Source organism: Trachypithecus francoisi, unplaced genomic scaffold, assembly GCF_009764315.1.
Source record: "Trachypithecus francoisi isolate TF-2019V2 unplaced genomic scaffold, Tfra_2.0 Lachesis_group0, whole genome shotgun sequence".
Classification (NCBI taxonomy): Eukaryota; Metazoa; Chordata; class Mammalia; order Primates; family Cercopithecidae; genus Trachypithecus; species Trachypithecus francoisi.
The window spans coordinates 114,095,532-114,109,639 of record NW_022681453.1 but is presented as its reverse complement, the minus strand read 5'-3'; positions in this window follow the sequence as shown (position 1 = coordinate 114,109,639).

The window sequence follows — 14,108 nt, the reverse complement described above, 5'->3', positions numbered from 1 at the left end:
CCACCTTCCCCACTACCTCCATGAAAGCCAAACTTTATAGCAGCGGAGTCCTGTCTTTTGGTTTCCCTGGGCCTCATTGGAAGAAGAATTTTCTTGGGCCATGACAATAGCAGATGAGCTTTATATATATATCGCAAAAAAAAAAAAAAAAAAAGAAAGTTTACAAATTTGTGTTGGGCCCCATTCAAAGCCATCTTGGGCTACGTGTGGTCCATGAGCCACAAGTTGGACAAGCTTGTTCTATAGCTTACCAACAAGTAGGCCTAAAGAAAGAGGAAATACAGTTCATTTTAAGGGGAAAATAGCCTACAAAAGTTTAAACTTCTGAAGAGTCAATTGAGGCTGTTGAAATAAACTGATAAGGAACAGATTAATTGGAGAAAAGGCATACAGATTTATTAATATGCACACAAGCTGAGTAAAATGTGAGACTCTGAGAAGGGCCAGATAGCTGAAACATAAATAGCATAAAGGAATAGGAGCTTGATACTTTGCGGGGAGGTAGCAACAAGTTAGGGGAGGGAAAGGGGAGGAACCAAATGATGAGCAAAGGCTGTCTTATTATTTGGATAAAAGTTGTTTTAGAGCTGCATCCAAAAGAATAGGTGATAGCCTGTCTGCCTGCAGTGATGAAGTAATCTCCTCTGTGGTGATTAATCTTTCCTGGTTGCTTGATGAGTTTCCTAGGGAAAGGATTCCAGACCATTCTGTTCCCTTTTGGAAGAACTTCCTTCACTCAGTCAGATAAGGGAACTTCAGAGAAGGGCCCTCTCTGCACTTCAGAAGAGAAGTTGTGGGAGGAGCAGAAGGTCAGAGAAAAACATTGATTCTTTCTGGAGCATTTTAATCTCCTTTGTTCAAAGCACTCAGCATGTTTGGGGCGTCATTTTCTGAGCCCCAGTACTACTAAATTGTCAGATTACTGACCTTTCAATGTTGAAGAATGTCATCTTCCTAAAACATACACACAAAAGAATACAGACAGCAGAAGAAGGACAGTATATTATCTAGCCAAGCATCCAGCACAGTGCTTAACACTTAGTAGGTACTTTATAAATATTGAAGGAATGACCCTTTAGACTTCTTTTGCTTCAATAATATCAAGTATGTATTACTTATAGAAAATCTGTAGGAAAGATAAGAGATTAAAGGTGTTAAAACAGTTTTTTCTTGCAGAGGAAAGAATAATCAGGGAAGAGAATGCTGTAAAAACTAATGAACCTTCAGACATCTTAAGGAAAACCTAAGATAGATGGTCCCTCTTGCTAAAATTAATACTAAAGAAAGGAGAGGAAGCCCATGGCGGGGAGCAGGGCGGGCGGGGTGGGGGTAGGAAGCCACACAAGAATGCAAAAGTGAATTTGTTTACCGTGCCTTTCAGCTATAAGATTTATAAAAAGAAGAAGTTAGAAGAAGAAGGAAAATGTCCTGAACAACTATTCTAAATAACATTACCTTATAAATGTACTGAAATGTTAACTCAGCATGAAATAATTGAGATATTTGTTATTGTTTTGTAAAGATGCTAAATAAGAGGGCAAACAGTACTTCAGAGAAGATGTCTCTTCATCTAGGCGCATTGCCTAAAAAGCTGAAAATTATCAGCAGATATTATTCTAAATGGGATTTGGAAAAGAAGACATTTTGTGGATTAAATTCCAAATGAAATTAAGATTACTGTGGGAGAAAAATTGCTGAATACTGGTCTATTTCACCTACTTTCTTGATTAGCATTCGTATTTGACCTCTTTATCATATTTATACATTTCTATTTTCTATTAGGCTTCTCCAAAAATTGTTTTATAGAGTTTTTATGATTTTGACAGTTCAATGTTTATATTCCAAGCAAAAGTGATAAACTTTTTCAAGCGTGTGTTACTAAGGTCTTAGAGAAAATAAACCCAGTCATTTGATACAACAGCAGGGAAATAGGAGTCATCTTTCTAAATAAAACCAGCTATTCATACACCTACTTATCTCATTTTATTCTACAATTATCCTGCATACCTGGTTTTTCAAGTGTGCATAGGAAGCTATTCTGTGCATGCCAGTATACTCACTATTTCTTAGCTCTTTCGTTTTTTTTTTTTAAGACAGAGTCTCACTGTGTCCCCCAGGCTGGATTGGAGTGCAGTGGCATAATCTCAGCTCACTGCAACCTCTGCCTCCCGGGTTCCAGTGACACTCCTGCCTCAGCCTCCTGAGTAGCTGGGATTACAGGCCCAGGCCACCACACCTGGCTAATTTTTTTTTTTTATTTTTAGTAGAAACGGGGTTTCACCATGTTGGTCAGGCTGGTCTTGAACTCCTGAACTCAAGCAATCCACTCGCCTCAGGCTCCCAAAATGCTGGGATTACAAGCATGAGCCACTGCGCCCAGCCAGTTTTTTTCTTTTTTTGATGATACAAGTGCTAAATGAGTTAGTTACCTTAGTTTTCTCTAAAGTCCCCTTCTGAAGGAAGCTGCCTCACCTATGGCCATTGCAGAAAGAGATCTGGCCTATTCCTATGTGACCATTCCCAGGTACCGTGATTAACTAGACCAGCAGCAGAATCCTTACCCAAATGAAAAAGAATGCTGACTTCTGGCATTGGAGATAGCTTTCCTCAACCATGATGAGTTGGGTCACTTCACATTCTTGCTCCAGATTCCAAACCAGGTAATTCTAAGAAGTACTGGTTGGCAGTGAGAAAGGAAGCTGAAAGGATACAAAGAGGCTTAAAGCAGAAGGAGGCACACAAGAGCCAATGTTCGGAGAAAGCAGAAAGCATGAGTAAGAATGAGGAGAGAACTGATCAAATGTTAAGTTGTCCGTTGATAGAGAAAAAGCAGAGTATAGAAGAGAGAAACAGCTGGAGACTTGTTTAAGTTACATTGAGATGAAAGTTCACCTGGCTTCTGTTGAGATTAAATAATCCAATCCCCAGTCCTGGTTTGTTTCCAGAATGGCCTCCCAGTTCCAAACAGAATCAGACTTGGCTGTTCCATAATTCCTTACTTACCTGTTCCTTTGCCTCCTTGTGTGTTCAAAATACAATAAAACAAAACAAAACAAAAAAACAGAGAAATATAGGCAAATGATTTCAGGTATAACTGCAGTGAATAGTGAGCAAAATGCTGATCTGCACTTTATAAAAAGAAGAAATTGGGAGAAGGAAAATGTCCTGAATGACAATTCTAAAAAAAAATTACTTATTAAATGTACCAAAATGTTTAAACTGAAATGTTTAATACTGATCTTATATTGTCCTCCCTTCTACTCCCTCCTCCCTCCATCCTCCCAAAATACAAAACACCTAAGAAAACAAACTCTGACACAGCCAATTTTTGATTGGATATCCCTTTGAGCTGGTTCTCAGAAGCCTAATACTACTATCATGTTCCTAATTGCTGTATGTGTTAGGAATGTATTAGGTTATGTGCAACAAAACTAAGTAATGTTTAAATAATTTTTTTAACATAGAAATTTAGAAAAATGCAGTTGCAGATATTGATAGTGTCTTAAATATAGACTTTGGGAGACTTTCATAGGCTTTTCCTCAGTTACTCATTCGTGTCCACATTTCAGGCAAGGTAAAGGGAAGAGGGATTCTCTTGTCTTACTAGATAAAGTGAAAGTCTTTCCAGGGTCCCCAATGGTCTTCCATGTTTACTTTCATTGTTAAGAATTGTGTCACATGGTCATTTCTGCTTATTAGGGAATCTCAGAAAGTACTTGGTAATGACTGGTGTTGGGCATCACGTTCTTCTGCAGGAAAAGTAGTTTCTATTAGCAAGTAATAGATGTTATAATAGAGGTGATAATACTGATGGAATGGACTCTGTGACAGTATGACACCAAATTATAAACAAGCCCCCTAAGGCCATGCCTTGAGATAAGCAGTATTAAAACATTTGCAGCTCACTGACTGCCAGATGCTGACTGATACTCTCCCACCCCTATTCCACAAGCCATAAGTACAGCTTCGATTTGACAAGAGACTGATTTCAGTAACTTTCGGCCAGTGAGAGACTACTGGCCGTGGACTTGTTCTGACCAGTTTACAGAGGCTGCACACTGAGTGTGTTTGCCTCTGCTGCTTCACCTTTTGACATATTGAGCTTCACCTTTTGACATATTGGGCCTAAATACATTTAAATGTTAAGTCTCTATGCCAAAGAGGCATGCATGCACGTTTGCTTAATACACATGCAGATAGATGTCCCCCACTTTGTCAATATTCATAGTTCCTCCTATAACCTGTTGAATATATATACCTAGCTAACCTGCTTAGCATAAATTCCTGTCTCATCTTTCCTCCAAAGTGACTGTTTTTGGCCTCTGCTGGAGGCTATCTATACTTCCCTGCAGGCTGCAACACTTTATAAGAAATAAAGTTCTCTTGAAATTTGTGAACCTTGAGATGAATGAGATGCATACAGACAGCACTGGAGAATGAACACCCAGAACCAGGGACTTACCTGGGTAAGGCTGTCCTCATACTCAACTAGCCATCTGTTGATGCTACAACAGCTCAAGCCTAAATCCTGAAATTCGCACTTTTCTTTTAGCTTGAAAAAAATTTAAAGCTACAGAAGAATTACAAGAGTTGTACAATAATATGTCTATATGTATGTATGTATCATTGTTATATAATATATATTATCATCATTGTTGAACCAGTTTTAAATGTTGCAGACATGATGACCTTGTCCTAAACACTTGACCATATATCTCTTAAGAACACACATATTGGCCGGGCGCGGTGGCTCAAGCCTGTAATCCCAGCACTTTGGGAGGCCGAGACGGGCGGATCACGAGGTCAGGAGATCAAGACCATCCTGGCTAACACGGTGAAACCCCGTCTCTACTAAAAAATACAAAAATCTAGCCGGGCGGGGTGGCGGGCGCCTGTAGTCCCAGCTACTCGGGAGGCTGAGGCAGGAGAATGGCGTAAACGTGGGAGGCGGAGCTCGCAGTGAGCTGAGATCCGGCCACTGCACTCCAGCCTGGGCGACAGAGCGAGACTCCGTCTCAAAAAAAAACAACATTTTTTTTTTTACATAACTTAGGTCAATAATCAAATTCAGAAAATCTGATATTGATTTAATACTGTTATCTAATATAGTGTCATGTTTCAATTTTGTCTATCCTTCCAATACTGTTCGCTCCCCACCCTCCCACTCCAATTCAGGAGCCAATCTAGGATTATGACATGCATTCAGTTACCATCTATCTTCAGTTTCAATTTTTCTTTGTCTTTTTGTGACATTAACTTTTTTTTAAGAGAACAGCTGGTCGTTTTATAGAATTCCATCAATTTGGGTTTGTCAGATTGTTGACTTATGATTATATTTAGTTACGAATTTTGGCAAGGATATTGCAGAAGTTATGGTAGGTTCCTCTTAGTGCATCTTATCAACATACACATGATGACTGTTTATCCCATTATTGGTGATGTTAACTTCCGTAACTTGCTCCAGAGTACCCCCTTTCTTTCTGTAATTGTAAGTAATCTATGGAGAAGATGCTTTGAAATTGTATACATATTTTATTTCCTAAGAAACTTTCATCTATTGATAATCCTTTCCTGAATCAATTATTATTAAAGTTTGTTGTAAAATCATGAATTTCTAACTCTATCAAAATTTCTTTACTCCCTTCATTCTTCCCCTCCTTCTTCCCTTGCTTCCCTCCCTTCCTCCCTCTCCCCTCCCTCCCTCCTTCTCTCTCCCCTCCCTCCCTTCCTTCCTTCCTTCCTCCCTTCCTTCCTTCCTCCCTCCCTCCCTCCCTCCCTTCCTTCCTTCCTTCCTCCCTCTCCTGTCCCTCCCTCCTTCCCTCCCTCCCTCCCTCCCTCCTTCCCTCCCTCCCTCCCTCCCTCCCTCTCCCATCCCTCCCCCTCCCTCCCTCCCTCCTTCCCTCCCTCCCTACCTCCCTCCCTCTCCCCTCCCTCCCTCTCCCCTCCCTCCCTCCTTCCTTCCCTCTCTCCCCTCCCTCCCTACAAAACTGCTACAAGGAACATTGGGGAAAATCCCCAGGACATTGTCTGGGCAAAGACTTCTTGAGCAATACCCCATAAGCACAGACAACCAAAGCAAAAATAGACAAATGGGACTACATCAAGTTAAAATGATTCTGCAAAGCAAAAGATGCAATAAACTAAGTGAAGAGACAACCCACAAAATGGGAGAAAATATTTCCAAGCTACCCCTCTGACAACAGATTAATCAGTAGAATATATAAGGAGCTTAAACAACTCTATAGGAAAAAATTCTAGTAATCTGATCAAAACATGGGCAAGAGATTTAAATAGACATTTCTCAAAAGAAGACATACAAATGGCAAACAAGGATTTGAAAAGGTGCTCAGCATCACTGATCATCAGAGAAATGCAAATCAAGACTATAATGAGATGATCCTCTCACTCTAATTCAAATGGCTTTTACCCAAACAACAGGAAATAGCAAAGACTGGCAAGGATGTGGAGAAAAAGGAACTCTTGTACACTGTTGGTGGGAACATAAATTGGCACAACCACTATGGAGAACAGTTTGGACATTACTCAAAAAACTAAAATTGAGCTTCCATATGATCTAGTAATCCCAGTGCTGGATAGATACCCCCATCTCCCACCGGAAAAAAAATCAGTATATCGAAGAGATATCTGCACTCTTATGTTTGTTGTAGCCCTGTTTACTAAGCTAAGATTTTGTAACAGCACAGTTTACTAAGCTAAGATATGGAAACAACCTTAGTATCCATCAACAGATGAATGTATAAACAAAATGTGGTATTTATACACGATGAAGTACTATTCAGCCAGCCGTAAAAAGAATGAGATCCAGTCATTTACAACAACATGAATGGAACTGGAGATTATTATGTTAAGTGAAATAAGCCAGGCATAGAAAGACAAACATTGCATGTTTTCACTTATTTGTGGGATCTAAAAATCAAATCAATTGAACTAGACAGTAAAAGGATGGTTACCAGAGTCTGGGTAGTGTAGAGGGGGTTTGGAAGGAGGTAGGGATGGTTAGTGGGTAAAAACAAACAAAAATAGAATTAATAAGATCTACTTTTTGATATCATAATAGGGTGACTGTAGTCAACAATAATGTATATTTTTAAATAACTTAAAGGCAATTGGGTTGTTTGTAACTCAAAGGATAAATGCTTGTGGGGATAGATACCCCATTCTCCATGATGTACTTATTTTACATTGCATGCCTGTATCAAAATACCTCATGTACCCCATAAATATATGCACCTACTATGTACCCATATAATTTTTTTAAAATTTTAAAGTTGAAAAATGTATTTTTTAATGATCCTGATTTGGTCAGTGGGAGCTCCTTTTTGGTTTCTCTTATTTTCTTATTTTAAAAGCATTTTATTACTTCCTAGGCAAGAAAACATTCCAGATTTCTTACACTAACCCAAGAATCATTCATTTCTACAAGTAGAATCGTATTTAGAAATGAATACTTGGACTGCAGGTGTCACTTTGTAACTGAGATGTCTCAATAGTCAGTGCTAGGAAATAAATGTGTGTGTGTGTGTATAAATTTATACTGATATTACTCATTCCCATCCAATAGCACAGAGTTCTTCCTTGCCTTTCTCCTTTCCATATTTGTATCTCTCTTCTGCTATAATGGAAACCCTGATTCCTAAAATAAAACAATGTTTACTTATTTGTGCAATTCTATAATAGTTACAAAATTGCTACTCCCATGCCACCACAATCTAGAAATCTATTAGAGGTCATAATTTCTTTGCACATGCGCTAAAGTTCCTTTGGATTTCCCTCCGCCCCTTGTGGTTATGTCATGCACTTGGTTAGGTTCACTTGTTTCTATTTGTATTCAATTTTAGTTTGTTCCCCACTTTTGTTGACTTATTTTTATTTTTTAATGTTTAAAATATTTACATATTTTCTGAATTCAAAACTTTGCAAAAAGATATTTCAGAATTATGCTGATCCATTCTTGATTCTTCTCCTCTACACTCACTGAATACTCTTTCTTGTATTTCTGATATTTTTCTAGGATGTAAATAAGCCATCATCACCTGTCAACTTGATTATCTCTATTGCCTCCTAGCTGGTTTTGTCCCCTTTCAATCCAGTGATTTGAATCTGGGCTGCACAATAAAATCTTTTAAGGAACTTTAAAATATATTTGTGCCTAGATTCCCCCTCCAGGGATTTCAAGTAATTCTTCTGTAGGGGGCTGTTATTGGATTTAAAAACAAAACAAACAAACAAAAAAACTGCCTAGATCGTTTATGAAACTACCTAGATGAAAACCACTGGGCAATTCAATGATCTTTCATCAATGAACATGTCATTATATTACATTCCCAGCCTAAAATTGTGATAGCTTCCCAGTGTCCTCAGCATGAACACCTAACTCCCCCCATGGCTCCATGATCTAGGCTTACTTCTCCAGTCAGACTTGTGCCCTTTCTCCCTAACCTTCCTTACCTATGCTATAAGAACCATCCAGAGTAAACTACTTTTATCCCCCGGTATCCAAGGGGATACCAAGGGCCTGACCACCTCCAGACCTTAGCATACACTGTATCTTCTGCTTAAACCCTCTTTTTCCTATTCTTTATCTGGCTAATATCTAATCATTTGGGTGCCATCATAGATATGACTTATTTTAATCACATCTTTCTTACCTGATCTGCCATGTCTGGTTTAGGAGCCTGCATATGTTCTTCCTTGGACCCCCTTATTACTCTTTTAATAAAAATGTGTAGTAACCTTCTGCTTTTTGCTTATCTCACCCTACTAGATTACAAACTTCATGGGAGAAGGGCCAGCCTGTCTCTATCATCATCAGTGCCTATCACCATGCTTGGCCATCGTGGCTGCTCAATGAACGAGTGGGGAAATAAATAGCTGTGTGGGTAAACAAATAAATAAATTGCATTCTTTTGATAGAATCCACTTGCCATAACCAAGTTCCAAAATCCTCACTGGTAATCCAATAAGAGAAACAGGTAGTGCAGGGTTAAGTGTGTGACAGGTTGTACAGATGCTTGACTGACACGTCGACTTATTTATCCATATGATGATTTCATTTATTTTATTTTATTTATTTATTTATTTATTTATTTATTTATTAAGACGGAATCTCGCTCTGTCGCCCAGGCTGGAGTGCAGTGGCCGGATCTTGGCTCACTGCAAGCTCCGCCTCCCGGATTCACGCCGTTCTCCTGCCTCAGCCTCCCCAGTAGCTGGGACTACAGGCGCCGGCCACCTCGCCCGGCTAGTTTTTTTGTATTTTTTAGTGGAGACGGGGTTTCACCTTGTTAGCCAGGATGGTCTCGATCTCCTGACCTCGTGATCCACCCGCCTCGGCCTCCCAAAGTGCTGGGATTACAGGCTTGAGCCATCGCGCCCGGCCAACAATTTCATTTATAATTATCAAAAAAGTATTTACAATGTCCACAGTCATGTTCTGAGTACTTCCAGTATAAATGCAATAATATTACCTGGGACATAGTGTCTTTTATTTTTCTGTAGAGCTGTCAGTATTCTTGTACTTTCCCTTCCCCGTCCTTCTTAAATTAAGTACCAGAAGAGACTTTAAAGAAAATGTAATTTAATCTTTTAATTTTACAGATGAAGATTCTGAAACCAGAGAAGTTAAGTAACTTACCCAAGGTCATGCAGCTGTTTATTGTCATATATCTGTATCATTTTCCTCCTAATTGAAAACTTAACTCATTTCCCTAAATTAATGTCCCACTTGGTAAAGTTGTAAGCCCCATGATTTCCTCCACTGTATTTTCCCAATAGGTACATGAGCTCTGTTTCCTGAGCTAATCACCACCCAACCACCCACCACCCCCCCCCCCCACCCCGCCCCGTGTAGTGGACTTGAACACAACAGTTATCACTTGTACCATTTGCTCTGAACATACAAGAATGCGTTTTTAAAGTTCTCCTAAGAACCTCATATTGTTCAGACAATGGCAAGAGTTAATCTTGAAAATTGCAAAACCAGAATGTGTTGAGTAAATTGAGATCCATTTTCTCTGACAGCATTTGGCCTAGGCAATGATTGCAAAAGCTCCATCTGCATTTTTGTAAGATATCTTCTTTATGAGTACACTTGCAAAAACTTGATTTAGGAGTGCACTTCCGATATTAATTTGATGATTGCTGCTCCTGCTGTGGAGAAATAGAGGCCTTTGGTCTTCACGGCTTTCAATCAAAGGCACCATGCTCAGGAGGTACACTATGTTCCGTGAGAAATATTTATTGTGCCAGTATTCTCTCTTGGGACTATAGCTTTCAATCTTTCAAAGTGCATTTTGTTTCAGAACTTTGATTTTTACAAGTGTAAAATTCCTTTCTATTGCCCTTTTTCCCTTTTATTTGTTTTCCTAGACAGAATTTCTTAAAGTAAACAAAGGTGAAGTGGTAGCATTTTTCATAGAAATGTAGATGTTTCTGATTTTTTTGTGGTAAGTAAAGGCTTTGCCCAGAAAAAAAAAAAAAAGAGGATGAAATAGATTAAAACATATATTTGATGCCAGTCCATTCCTCTTTCTGTGATCTCCTTTTTGTTGGTTAAAACATTCATTCAATATTTATTTGGTGCCTACTATGTGTAAAGCACTGTGCTAGGTGCTTAATATTGTAGGTATATTATTATAATATAATGATTCTATTTATTTGTATCTTATGTTAGTCTAATAATAACAAACTTCAACATATACATTTCTACCCATAAACTTGCTTTCCTGTGTTCCCATATAACCTAATGTATTAGTTTCCAAGGGCTGCCATAACAAAATACCTCTAATTCAGTGGCTTAAATTACAGAAATTTACTGTCTTGTTTCTAGAGACAAGAAGTTGACATATAGGCATTGGCAGGGCCATATTCCCTATGAAGGCACTAGGAAAGGATCTATTCCAGGCTTCAGTTACAGCTTCTGATAGTTCCTTGTCTTGTAACAGCAAACTCCAGTCTTCACATGGCTTTCCCTATGTGTTTGTGTACGTGTGTGTGTTTATAGACAATTTCCTATTTTTATAAGGACACCAGTCATAGATTGGAGCCCATACTACTCTGGTATAACCTAATCTTAACTAATTGCATCTCCAATGACCCTATTCCAAATAAGGTCACATTCGGTGGTACTTGGGTAGCCCCAGTTGAGACTTCAACATATTAATTCTGGGGCACACAGTTCAAGCCATAACACCCACTCAAATGTCACCAATTCCAAAGCCATTTTTACTCAATCTACCATGCCTCCTACAAGTTAAGCAGTGTTTTCCTTAACATCCGTACCATTTCATCTATACCCTTTTTTACCTATCTGATTCATATAGATGGCTTATGTCATTTTCTGGACTTTATGCTCCTTAATATTAAGACCCATAACTGATAACTATTGGGTATCACTAGGGTAATGCTCTACACATGTTAAGTCACATAAACATAAAAAATGAATGAATGATCCAACCAAAAAATACATATTTACATAGCCATTTCTGGCTAGAAAATGTTTTTCTATACATGATTTCATTTGAGTCTCAAAGTAATTATTTGCACTGTGCATGTAGGAATCATTATTGTCACTTAGGACTGTGGAAACTGACACCCAATGGGGTAAATTTTAGAGTCATATGGACATGGTGGAGGCTGTACCAAAATTCAGGTCTCCTGACTCTAAATTTAGAATTACTGTTTCATTGTATCTTATTCCCTTCAGAGATACTCTTATCGCTATGTTATACTTCTGCCACCCCAATTAGTGGTCAGTGTACCCAAAGTACTGTAACTGCCCACAGTTTCCCCTTATGAGGCAACTTATCTAAGAAACTTCCAGTCTTATACCGTGACATGTCTCCCCTTCTCTCTATCTCTCTTCTTCTCTCTGTCTCCTCTGTGTCTCCGTCTCCATGTGCGTACATGTGTTTATATGTATATATCTCTTCCTTTGGGGTTAAGTCATTCAGTGAGACCAAATTAAAATCAACTTTCCTTCTAGAATAGAGTGTTTAATGTTTTAGGGAAAAAAACGTCTGATTCTGGGGATTCGGGCACTCAGACAGTCTGAGGGTCACATTATGGTAGACAGTAGTTACACTGCTTTGAATATCATTTCTGTTGTTGTTAAAAACAGATTCAGACAGTGCCAAACAGACCAAGCCCTCTTAGGGACGATGTCTATAGTCTATAGACATTGACTAATCATAAGGAAGGAAGTATTTTTTCAAAATGATAAAACCACACATCTACTAACTCATACAAATGTGTGCGCGCACACACAATCATTGCATTTAATAACTAACATTGAAATATTGATATAGCATTGCTCTCTGGGATAGATTTAGACATAAGACCTTCCTAAACACAATGAAAATGATTATAGAATCTCAGCTTTAATGCGAAGTGTCATGATATAGATAATTTTGCTTCATTCTGTTTTACAATTCTAATATTCCAATCTCTCTGTGAACTCCTACCTTGTTTTTCCAAGGTTGCACGAAATATACCTTCTTCCAACTGTGTAATAATATTAATGTTAATTCATGTGCATAATGTTTTAAAATTTGCATAGAGTTTTCACTGTATTTTCTCTTTTTAACCTTAAGACTATTCTATGAGATAAACAATTCTGCTATCTCATTTTGAGAAATGACTCAACCTGCCCAAGATGATAGGGCTGAAAATGAGAGAAGTAAGACTTGAACTTGGTATTTTGACTCCAAATTTTAAGCCCATTTGACTTTATTTCCTAGTATGGGCTTTCTTATTTCTTTACTTTCTGCACATTTTAGCTCCTGAACTGGGTTAGAATTTATTGTGGTGGTTAGCAGTCTACCCTGCACAGGGCTTTATACTATGGAGAAACTTGGGGTTTGAAGTCCAGCTTTTCTACTTCTTGCTGGATGATCCTAACACGTCATTTGCCCTGCCTAAGCCTCAGTTTCTTCATCTAAAAATAGTGACAATAATAGCACCCATATCATCGGATTTCCGGGAAAATTAAAGGAACTAATGTATGTAATGTTCTTAAAGTGCATAGCGTCATTCTATTGGCATTGCTACATTATACAATTTACAAGTTGTAAGTAGTTGGATGCGATACTTTTTGTTTTAGTTTCCTCATCTGTCAAAAAAAAAAAAAAAAGAGAGGAAACATTAGGTACCTTGCAGAGATATCACAAGGATTAAATAAAATAACATTTGTGACAGTGCTTAACACAATGTTTGGCATATACTAGGAACTCAGTAATTGTTCATTTCCCACCTGTTTTCTGTCTTTCTTCAAGGAGACAATCAGTAAATGCTTACTGGATTATGAGTGACTTCTTTCATGCAATGATTTTATGACTGTTTTCTAGTGGCTCTAGACATGTTTGCAAGCATTCGATATTTAGGTGACTTTGACAAACTGTTCTAAAGCCCCAAGTAGAATAGCAGGCAGTTCTCTCAGAGAGGCAATGTAAAGAAATTTAGTTAGGTAGTTCAGAGCAATTGCCAAGTAAGTGGCTCCCTTATGAAAGCCCCACTGGTGTCTGAGAGACCCACATATGACTGAAAACAAGGATGCTGGATTTCAAAGGGAAGATATGTTAAAGCAAAGAGGGACAAAAGTGATTTGTTGTTGGAAACACTCATCAGAATTTGCATAAATAGACTGGCCTTCTGAATACTTTTTTTTTTTTTTTTGAGACAGTCTCACTCTGTTGCCAGACTGGAGTGCAGTGGTGTGATCTTGGCTCACTGCAACTTCCGCCTCCTGGGTTCAATCAATTCTCCTGCCTCAGCCTCCTGAGTAGCTGGGATTACAGATGTGTGCCACAACGCACAGCTATTTTTTGTATTTTTGTAGAGATGGGGTTTCACCATGATGGCCAGGCTGGTCTTGAACTCCTGACCTCAAATGATCCTCCTGCCTTGGCCTCCCAAAGTGCTAGGATTACAGGTGTGAGTCCCTGTGCCCAGCCATGAATACTTTTAAGTACTGATCTCAATATTAAATTTGGCGGATTCTAAGTGTCTACTGGTAAAGTCTTAGTGCACTTTTTTCAAGTAAGTTAGAACATTTAAGTGAACAATTTTCTCAATTTTACAATCTACTTCCA